We start from the raw sequence: 12,058 nt of genomic DNA, 5'->3' as shown, positions 1-12,058 counted from the left end.
TATCTGTAGGCAAAAGGACAAATATTTAGAACACAGTTAGGGGTGGTACTGGTTTAGTAAAGTTCTTCTCCAAGATCCTTGCCCTTACTAGCTCTGGGTAGTTGGCTGGGTTTCCAGGGCCGGGCATGATTTCCCTATTGTTGAATAGGTCTTAAGTCCAATTAGCGCTGTGCAGTACCACCAAGTTATGCCTGCCACGGCTGTGCCCTGAATACTGTCATGAGAAGTGACTCAGCCACTAAAGGTTTGGCTCACAACCAAAATGTCATTTTTTAAAGAAAAAAAAAAGACATTTAAAGACAATTAAAATGCTTTAAGTTTTTCTTTCATGGCTTTGTGGGAAAGAAACCCAGCCAGAATGACTGTGTCTTCTCCGCTGAGGATCTCATCAAGATGAAGTCAAGGTATCTGCTAAGAGATACACCTTTTTAGAGCTTAGGATCCAATTTCAAAATCACAGGATTTTGGCAGACGTCAGCTCCATGTGGCAATGGAACTGAGACTCACGCTGTGGGTGACTGCAGACTGGGGGTTTGCCATGTGGCCACCTCCACAGTAGGTCTTCGCATTCTCCACTTCTGTTTTCTAGCTGTGATCCCCTAATTAGATCGGGCCCAGCAGCACTCAATGGGGGATGGTAATTACACAGGAGCAAACACCACCTGAGATAGGGGTGGGGGAGAGCCTCTCAGAGGTTGGCTTAGAATTTGGGCAGCTGTACACTCAATAAGTTCTAGGTTTATAAAGTATTGTCGTTCTGTCTCACTTTGTAGAAGCTGAAAAGTACGAAGACAAGAATCAACTGAATTGGCTGGGCAGTGATAGCTCACACTCCCACTCCGGAGGCAAAGGCAGTTGGATCTCTGAGTTTGAGGCCAGCCTGGTCTACAGAGTGAGTTCCAGGACAGCCAGAGCGCTACACAAAGTAACCCTGTCACACACACCATACCACACACACACACACACACACACACCTAAAACAAAAAACCCACAAATATTAGCTCATTTAAAACCCAGTTTCTGTCCTGTTTCATTTTATTTTACTGGGCCTGATAATATATCCCTATAATCCCTGAATTTAGGGGGCTAAGAAGGGTAGAACACAAATTCTCAGCTCAGGCAAAATATTAAGACCTTTTCTTAAAACAGCAACACAATCATTTGAGCAAGCTAAAAGAACTCTTTGCTCCCATTTTTCAGATTTTATCATTTATTTGTTTTTAGCGGTGTGTATGGGCATGTATTTGTGTGTGTGTGTGTGTGTGTGTGTGTGTGTGTGTGTGCCCATGAGTGCTGGTGCCTGAAGGGGCCAGAGTATCAGATGAGGTTGGAAGTTACCATACGTGGGTGCTGGGAACTTACCTTGGGTCCTCTGTAACAGCTGTCTGTGCTCTTACTCATCAAACCATTGTCTGCCTCCTCTCTACCCACCTGATTTTCAATCTTTGGCTTGAATCTGATACCAGCATGCCCCAAATTTTTAGATGAAACTGTTAAGATCATGAATATGTCTAAATAGATGTGCAATTTGTTCATAACCAACTAACCTTCAGATCGTAAACATTCTGCACTTGGTCTTTTCAAACTCCTCTCTTGGGTTTCAAGCAGTGGTTCCCGACCTTCCTAATGCTTGAGGCCCTTTAATACAGCTCTTCAGGTTGTGATGACCCCAAACCATTAGGTTATTTTGGCTGCAACTGTAACTTTGCTTCTGTTAGGAATTGTAATGTAAACATCTGATGTGCAGGATATCTGTTGTGCATCTCCTGTGCAGGGGCCGTTTGACCCCTGAAGGGGTCGTGATCCACAGGTTGAGAATCGTGGGTTTAATGCATTATTTTCTTACCAGCATTTTATTTTTCTCTCCAAAGTAAAAATCCAGCTGGAAGAAAATAGCTTTATTTCTAGTGTTGATCACAATTAAAACATTATAATGACAAATCTTAAGCTAGAAAGATCTGGGTTTAAGCAAGAAATATCTTATCCACCCCTTTAGAAGTTTTATTCTACTGTTTGTTTTAATTTATATGACTACTTCAGCTACTCTGTTAATAAAATATGATGATCATATTGTACTAAAGAGATTCTTATAAATAATAAAGAAATTCCCTTTTAGAGTGGACAATATCAGAATTCAGTGAAGGTGAGATTTCTCTTCCCTGATGGAAAATTATTTAGTTTGATTCTGGGTGACGTTTCCCTAGGGAAGGTCCAAGGACACCAGTTATAAAGGCAGATTGCTAAGTCTCTTTCCAGAACAGCCAGATCAGAAACTTCAGAACGTGCTCACGGAATGGATGTTGGAAACAGACAACCCAATTGGTTCGAAAACCTAATGTTTCAGAACCAATGGTAGAAGGACACAAATCATTTGTTAGATAGAAACAAGATGTGTCATACTGGAAAATATTTTTCATAACTTTAAGAGAAATGTCACTGCAAAAAATCATTTATATTCCCTGTTTGTTGAATTATGCAGGCCACCTGTGCATGGCATTAATTTAAGAATGATATGTTTGCATCTTCATTCACTGTGACGTAGACTAAAATACTTATCTCTTTCATTGCCCGCTATCTAAAAGTCCTGCCTTTATTTCAAAGAACAGTATCCAAGAAGACAAATACCATTCAGAATCTCATCTCGTGCCTGAATTTCGCATGATAAAGATAAGCTTGCTTCTATTTATTTGTGTTTTGTCTTTGGATTAGCAACAGAAGACTAAGTACCTCTTTATTTTTAGAAATAGGTATACTATTATGTGAACATATTTTCTGAATAAAAAAATCAAGCTGTAGCCAAAGCAGATGAAGATAATTAGAAGGAATATTTGATTATTTAAAATCAGCCATATTTTGCAGTCAACCAAAATCCGTAGTGTTACCAATCATCTTCATGCCTGACAGTACTACTACAACAAGAACAAGGAAATAACCTTATATTTCTTCTTTTTGGACCCTACCTTTTCAACCATTACCAACTAAGTTCAGAAAGATGTGTCTTCTTTTCGGTGAGCCCTGGCCCCCTCCCTGACATTGAACTGTCCTGAACTCTTATTTTGACAAGAGCCCTGTGCTGCAATATTCTCTGCTAATCTGGAAGCTGGTCATCGCCCTGCAGCTTCCCCAAGGCTCGTAAAAAGCTTTATTGCCGTGGCCCTTGGAAACGGGGAGAGAGTGTGGCCCATCGCCCACTGTGGCCCATCAGCCCTGCAAATTATATCTTTCCCCTTCGTGAGGAGCTGCAAGACGCCCAGATGCGTTTTCTAAAGCACAATTTGAAAATAATGAGACAAATGCTGGACCCAACATGCTCTTGACAGAGACCGCTGAGCGGAAGTGTGTGGAAGATTTAATTTGGCCAGATGCTGCGCCACTAATGCTCGGCCTCCCTCGCTTCGGCGATTGTCAAGTCTCTGCGATTTAGGAGCTAGCCCGCGCAGAGCAAAAGAGGATTCCAAGAAGAATGTGGATAATCTGGAATTGCCTGTAGCGTTTGGCCTTATTCTTGCATGGCAGTAAAACTGAAGGCTACATACTTACATGAAAGTTTAGATTTAAATTACTGTTGCCATCTCAAAAGAGACAACTTTTCCGTTTTAAACAATCAAAAGACTTCTGATTCTATTTTAGCTACATGATTTAACATTTTGGTATGATTTTAATATCTTGCTTAATAATAGATACAAAGAGGCTGTATAAACAGCTCATATAAATACAAAAACCATAGAAGCTAAATGACATGGGAGAGAGTAGTATGTATAATTAATTTGCTATTTTGGAGTTGGGGGGGTCTCTAGTAAGACTTCAAAACAGAATCCTACTCTGAAAAATTACCTGGTATGGAACTTTAGAAAAATATCTTAAAAATTTGGAACCTCCATTTCTCATCTGAATAATGAATATAAATGAACCACTTATTGGCATTGTGAAGAATAAACACTTGTCTAGTGCTTAGAACAGTGTTCAGAAACCTCTAAGTACTTTGTAAATAACTATTATCATCAATGCTAATGATATTAACAATATAGTCACTAGCAATGACTAGTATTATTAGTGGTGTTAGTATAGCTAATTATTATTGGCAATAGTGCCCTTGTTAACTTTTGTCATTAGTAATAGCATAAGGACTTAAGGTAATGATGAGTAGTGAGGACTCCAGATGCCTGTCATTACTCCTTAAATTTCAAATTTCAGAAGTATTTAAACCCTGGTTTTTGTTTCCCCTTTCTAAAGATACCTTATGAGCCTCAAAGATGTCTCAGCCATTAAAGGCTAGGCTTACCACCAAAAATATGGAGAGTCTTAAACATAAAATCCTACAAACCAGTAAAGAAATAAATTGCTTAAGATTGTAGACCTGTAATAACTTGTCTTTCTCACTCAAAGTGTGAGGCATTGCAAATCTTGGTTAAGTAAATACGTCGTAAGCAATTGCAAGAGCACAATTACTATTTATTAATTTCCAATAAAATAAGTGCATTTGCTTAATAAAATTAAAGTGCAACTATTCCCAAGCTCTGTGCCTTTATTAGGAAACACAAAAGCTTGGAAACACCCAAGATTTTGTTTTCAAAAAATAATTTTCTTTAGTTCAATTTTATGTGCATTGATGTTTTACCTGTGCAAGGATGTCTGGGGCCCCTGGAACTGGTATTACAGACAGTTGGGAGCTGCCATATAGGAGCTGGGAATTGAACCCGGGTCCTCTGGAAGACCAGTCAGTGCTCTTAACTGCTGAGCCACCTCTCCAGCCCCCCAAGAATTTCCTAAGTAAAAAGATAAATAAATATTGGTATATCAACTTGATAGACTGCTAGTGGTAAGATAAACAAGACAAAACCATAAACTTCGATAAGGAGCCATTAAATCATGAAAGTCATAGGACAATTTAGATGCATTTTACCCAGGAAAGAAGGCAATATAAGCACACCTGGTTTATATTTCCAACTCTGCAACATTCTGAAAAGTGTAAACCTGTGGAGACAGTAAGCATCAGTCGGTGTGAAGGGTTGATGGGAGGTATAGACTATGTGTTGAGACTACCCTGTGGGATGCTGTAAAGTTGGATAGCTGTCACCCTTAGACATTTGTCACATCAGTAGAGTATATATGAAAACAGAATCCAAAATGCAAACTATGAGCTTGGGGTGATTGTGATGCCAAGGAAGGCTCATCAATGATACCAAATGTACTGTTTGGATAAAGAATACTGATTATTGAGGAGACTTGCAGCAAAGTCAGAGGCATATGGAAATCTTCTGTACATTCTATTCAATTATGTTGTGAACCTACAATTCTTAAAATGATAAAGCTTCAGAATGTGTGGAAAGCAAGTACAGCTTATTGGTTTCCTTATATGCTACACTAGAGTCCCTTTCTTGTTGGAGATGCTGTTTCTCTATCAGGATATCTGGAAAAAGATCTCCAGCAGATTGTTTCAATAGTATGAAAGGATATTTAGAAAGTATGACATTTAGAAACATGCTTAGCAAGTATTTCGTGAGCATTTCAGAACACTGAAAATGGTTAAGTCAGGTAAAATTTAAGCAATATCCAAAGGCAAAGATCTGCTAAATCCACCCATTCATTAACACAGCCAACCATCTACCTGTTCATTCGTTTGCCATCAAGCTGGCTGCCTGCTTATTATCACACAGTGTTCCAGGAACAGTGGCCACAGAAAAAGACAGCAGTAGCGCCCCATTTTCACGGGTCTTGCAACTGAATAAGAAAACAGGCAATCACTAAGCAATAAACGCACAATTATTGTCTGTTAGTATAAGGGAGAGTAAGTGGTGGCTGTTTTATATCCAGTGATGAACACTGAGCTTAATATATTCATGAAAGGTAGAGAAGCAGCTATAGAAAGGCTAGAGAAAATGCATTCTGAGAAGGGAGAAGAAGATTTTATTTTATTTTTTTAAAAAAATAGTTAGATAATATGAGTAGAACTTAGAATTTTTTGAAGAATTACACATGACGATGGGGGTATGGGTACTAGGGAAAAGGAGGATGGTGTGAAATAAATTTAGATTAGTAGTTGTGGGGAGATTAAATAGTATGATGGCCAGTTTTAGTACACTACAGCTAAACATTACTATTAAAGATTTGGGAAGATATTCAGAGGAAGGGAATGAAACCATCTAGCTGACTTCCTGAGTTGGTTAGCAATCCCAGTGTCCAGTAAAAGAGAGAATATAAATAGAAAAGAAGAAATAAAAAGATTAGCAAATAAATGGTTATGAGCCCCCCCCCCCCCATAGTATTGTGGATGCAATTGAGATTAGGTTGGGCTAAAAAAAAATATAGTAAAATGGAAGCAGATGATCAGATGTAGTGTTGAACTTGTGGAGTTGGGATGATGTCTTTGCCAAAGCATTTTATGTAGACATTTCAGAAAATGGAGTCAAAGATGATCGTAGCATCCAATGGACATTAATAGGAGTCTACAATAATGTGTCTGTTCACTCCATTGATGAAGTTAGAAGCAAAAACAAAGAATCCAAGCAAGTACATCTTGGTGAACCGATGAGTTTATTAGGTTTAGTCAAAGGGCCACATAGCTTAGAAGTTATGTTGAGGAGCATGGGTGACTGAAAGGCAATTGCTTCAATTTAAAGTCCCACTAGCAACATGAGTGATAAAGCTTATACAACATCTGAAGAACCACAGAAAAGTCCCATCTCCAGTCAATACTTTCACCTTCTATAATTAAACCACCCCCTAAACTGCATGCAGCTGTGGCAGAAGGGAGGCAAGGCTGGCATCCCAGGCTGGGGTCTGGTGATGCTCTCATTTTCCCACAAGGTAACAGTAATGTGTGAGTGTTAGACTTAGCTATCATTGTGTTCTTTTGCTTATTTGATGGCTATGATTGTCAGTTAAGGGAGTCCCTAGTTTACTGTAAGATCCCTGCTTCATAGTGGTTAACGGTCATGGCAAGTCCAAAGGAAATAGTTCTGTTGTTACTATTAGATGTCAGTGTGAAGGTCAGCCGAAATGGGTTCTGACCTCACATACTCTGTGCTTACTGGGAATCCTAGGCATTTCCTCCTATCAATATGCTGAGGTGTGGGGATGAGGGTGTTAACTTCTCTGAGGTTCACGTGGCCTGTTCTAGTTCCTATCTCCTTATTCCAGGCTCCACTGGACTGTCAATCCCCATGTCAACTCTCCATCATCTCTACTTTCCTATAGACATCTCCCTAGTCTTAGAAGAGGCAGCCTCTTCTTCAAAGTGTATTCGCTTATCTCGTCCACTGAGGAATTTTATCTGTCTGTCTGTCCATCTATCCATCCATCCATCCATCCATGTATGTATGTATCTATCTATCTATCTATCTATCTATCTATCTATCTATCTATCTATCTATCCCTCACAACTAGATGTAAGCTTTCTAAAACAGAAACACCTTAAAACGCATTCCTTTTTCCTTCTGTGCAATTACCTCTATGTCATCAAGTGACTTTTTAAAATTGAAAGCATATATTTTTCACACAATATATTCTGATTGCTGTTTCCCCTCCTTCAACTTCTCCTCAATTGTAAATGTATTGCTATCTGCATAGAGGGAAGAGCCGTGAGGTATTATTCCATGAGTCTACACAAAATGTATGGCAACTCACAGCTCAAAATCATTGGGGCTTGGGGTACAGCATGGTGCTAGACCATTAGACTAAGCTGTTAGTTCTTATTGTTTAATGACTTTCATCTTTTTCTTTGTCCCTTGTGGTCCCCTATTTTCCCCTGGCTCAATTACTGAAATTTGAATGAATAAACTTTAAGCTCATTTGTAGATCCATAATAACAACCATTCCATGTCCAATTCTGGACAGAAATAAATCATGTTCTGGCCAATATCTCTCAGAAGTTGAAGAAAAAGTAGAATGGGCAGGAGACTTTGTTAATTTATTGTCATCACTTAGATTCCAAGATAAAAAAAAAAAGAGGACAAGCAAAAATACTAAAATTCTATTTGAGCTACATGCCCTTTAGAAGAGAATTCTTTTTATGAGTTTGCTGTGTGTGTTGGCAACTAGGATACTCTGAAAGCAGTAGGCTCTTGTGAGAAATGCAGTTTGTTAATATTGTTAGCTTTCTTAGAGTAATAAAAGCATTAGCTGAGATTGGTGGGCAATCAGGCAGGGAAGGAATTAGGAGATAGTGAAGCAGAGGAAAGAGAACAGAGAAGGAGAAAAATACAATAGAAGATGCACACAGTCTACTTATTCCCATTGAAAATATGACACACATTGAGAAGTCTCAGAAGTAAGTTCTGCATGTGGTGAGCCTCAAACTTAAAATTATTCCTTTGCTACTTCATAATTGTAATTTTGATACTATTATGAATCATAATGTAAGTATTTTTGAAGACAGAGGTTTGTAAAGGTGTCATGACCCCTAGGTTGAGAACCTCTGGTCCAGATAATTACTGTGAATATTTCTCCATCCTTAAAACAGTGTTATAAAACTCCAATTCTCAAGTATACTATTTTTTGGTGGCCAAGTGTAGATTTAATTTAGAGATAAAACATATTTGTTGTGCATCTTGATTATTACTGGACATAAGTTGTCAAGTTGGAGGATGTTGATACAATTGCCCCAGGTGTCCAATATGCTGTACATATCACTGACTATCTAAAGAACTAATATATATGTCTGAGCTAAAAGAGTTTGCAATGTAGCAACTCGGATGTATATAAAAATGAGTAACCAAAGAACTGTGGATGTGTACAACAGAGAAATGAGAAGAAAAGCAACATCAATTTCCCTCTGATACAATTGTTAGGTACCAATTGATAACAACTAAAGTGTCAAGAAGTTTGAAGGACTCTCATCCTATTACTACTTTGTACCCCATAATAATGAAGAGGGAAATGTCTCATTGGATTTATGTGTATTGGCTTTGTGGTTGTCTTTACATTCCTGTGATTTCATCGATATCCTCCCTGTTTCATGCTATAGAATATGATAAGCATAATTGTTGGTTCATGAAATTCGTGTGCTTGCCTGTGATATGCTTATGGAAACCACGTGTTTATCTGTGATATGCATATGGAAATCATGTGTTCAACAGTGATGTTCAACAGTGATGTAATATGGGAATCATGTGTTTATCGGTGATGTTCATACAGAAATCATGTATCTGCTTGTGAGTGCATATGGTTGCTGAAAATAGACTTTTATAGGGCTACACACCAATGAAACACTCCTAAAATTTCAGGAGAACAGTCTGTTAGGGAAAATAAATTTTATTTAAATAAGTGGTTAGTTCTATAATTAGTGGAATCTAAAAGTTTGCAAACTCTCTAAATGCTGATACTCCTAAAACTCTGGGAATGATATGAATAAAACAAATTTTAGACTGAGTTTGTTTTAAAATGTATTTCAACTAAAACCATGAAATAAAACATACATTATTCAGATAGAGAGAAAGGGGAAGAGAGCATATAAACTTCACAGAATGAGACGAGAGAGAGAGAGAGAGAGAGAGAGAGAGAGAGAGAAAGGATATATAAACTTCACAGAATGAGACACCTAAAATTGAAGGCACACTCAAAATCTAGCTCTTTTGGATGTAGGCATAATTGCTATGTGATCTGACATGAGCTTCCATACCTATGATAATGCAAATTCTTATTTATACCCCAAAGTAATTGTGAGTTAATTGATATTTTTTGATGCACAGCATGTGGCCAGGTCATGCTAATATTTATATTTTATAGGCTGAGAATTCATGATTAAAAATAACAATTAATGGAAGCAGAATTTTTGGGTCAAAGACTGTGTAATTATTGAGTTTAAGGCAAACGTGTACAACTGAAATGTACATTCGTACTGGATATTCTCTGGGAGAGACTAACACTGCTGTCTGGAGTGATGATTGACAGTTCACTGGGAAGTAGTAGGGAACTGAGAGTTCTGTCCCCCACACAGGGACAAGTTAGCACGTCTCAGTGCTGTGTTCTTTCTCAGTTCCGCTACACTCACAGGTTTCTCTGATTAGTTTCCCAGGCTATACCTCAACCCTAATTAAATGGGAATAAGCTTTTCTTTGTCAAAACCTCATTTCTTTACATCAGACACTTGGCAATAAGACAGGGCCATCCATTAACAACACCCTCAACTATTTTCTGATTTTTTCACTTGTTAAGCTGAGAAGGACTTCTGACCGAATGCTTGATTGATGGATGCAGGTGCCTGATCGCTGGCTCCTCTATGTGTCCATTGCTTCTACTTCTGTCTCCGGATCTCAAAAGCACAGTTCCTTCCCCTAGACATTGAATATGTTCCATTAGCATCTACATTTTCATGCCAGAAGGCTATAGCATCTGTAGACTCTTTACATGAGATAATGGAGTTCCCCCAAGTGAAAAATCTCTTTGCACAGTAACCCATATGTTGCTGAAGCTGATCATACATGCTGATATTTGACTATTTTTCCCTGAAGAACTTACATCCTTATGTTCTTTCCTGGGACTCCACACACTTATTGCCTATTTTTTTTAATGAAAGAATATGTGTATTACAGAGAAACAAAAAGAAAATTGGCATTCAAAATTTCCAGAACAAGTAAAGGAATTGACTAGGGGAGCTTTTATAACAAAATATGGAGATACTTGTCACAATAATCTGGGAGGAGAGCCACTCCTATTCTGATGGACAGACAGGAAGACTAAGATATTGCTAGCTTAAAATCCCAAAGTCCGTGGTAAATACAGAGTCAAGATTTGGCTCTTTGTTCCCTGACCTATCTGACAGGCATTTGGTAAATGTCAGTGTCTTGCTAATATGTTTAGTACAATCTCTTCTTCAGCGTGATTAACTGTGATAGGGCTGCTGCTGAGAAGGTGTGCTTAATGTATTGTAAAGGCTCACAGATGGGGAGAATTAAGGCCAAGATGCCCAGCTAGCTAGACTATGAAAGACATAATCCATATTTAATATCCTTTCTCATTAACGATAGCAGTCACATATAAGCGATTTCAGTTAAGAACTAATCTACAGCAGTAACCAAGTTAGATGGCATCCCTAATTACAGAAGGTAGGGCTCCATTAGCCCCACCCACTGTTGGCTGTTGTCCAATGTTGGTAGAAATCAATGTGTCTTACGAGAATAGTGTGGCAAAAGCTGATGTGTGATACATTTTTTTTTAAATAAGAAACAGAAGAGGATTAGTTTTATTCCACAATGGAAGCCCATTCCTTGTAGAAAAACATGATTAAAAATCATCTAAGACAAAATGCATTAAATGCAGCTTTTGCCTTGATTTCTAAAACTAGCAGCTGTTTCCAGGGCAACTTTATGCACTGTGAATGAAACTTCTTTCCAAACACGGCTTTGCATCAGCTGACCTTGCTTAGAGGGACTAATTGAATTGACTTTATTTCCATTTGCTAGACCCTTTTCGTTGCAGTAATCCATCATAAAAGTGACATAATGCATTTACTAATTCACAATCCGATAAATTAGCTCAAATTGAGGGTCTCCAGCTTGAAATTTTTTACTCTAAAAGAAAATAGTAAGGATAAGTTCTAAGGAACCCCTCGGGGTTTACAAGCTTCAACTCCCACTTCAGAGCCATTAGAAATTTTTCCATATGTGAGATTATTGGCTCACAGCCTTTTGTAAATGTAAACTAGAAATTATTTTGGAAACTTCACTCACAAGTCCTGTACTTTTTATCGTTTCTGCTCTGCTCCTCTCTCCCTCAACTTCTTCCCTTTCCCACCTCACTCCAAATATGGACCTGTTTTTCTTTAATTAGTATTGTTACACACACACACACACACACACACACACACACACACACTACATATGTATAAATACAACCTGCTGAGTCCATCTAGTGTTGCTTATATGTACATGTGTTTAGTACCGAGCACTTGGGATTGGGGAAAAAAACCTATCAGGAAGCTAGTCCCTGGAGAAGAGATACACACATACCCTCCCTCCCTCCCTCCCTCCCTCCCTCCCTCCCTCCCTTTCCTCTCTCTTTCTTTCTCTCTCTCCATCCATTATTTGCTTGTAGCTCTTCATGTAGGGATGGTCCTTGA

Source organism: Microtus oregoni, unplaced genomic scaffold (genome assembly GCF_018167655.1).
Source record: "Microtus oregoni isolate MIOR12 unplaced genomic scaffold, Mior012 000001F_ref0000356, whole genome shotgun sequence".
NCBI classification, from domain to species: domain Eukaryota; kingdom Metazoa; phylum Chordata; class Mammalia; order Rodentia; family Cricetidae; genus Microtus; species Microtus oregoni.
Note: the sequence above shows the minus strand (reverse complement) of the source record.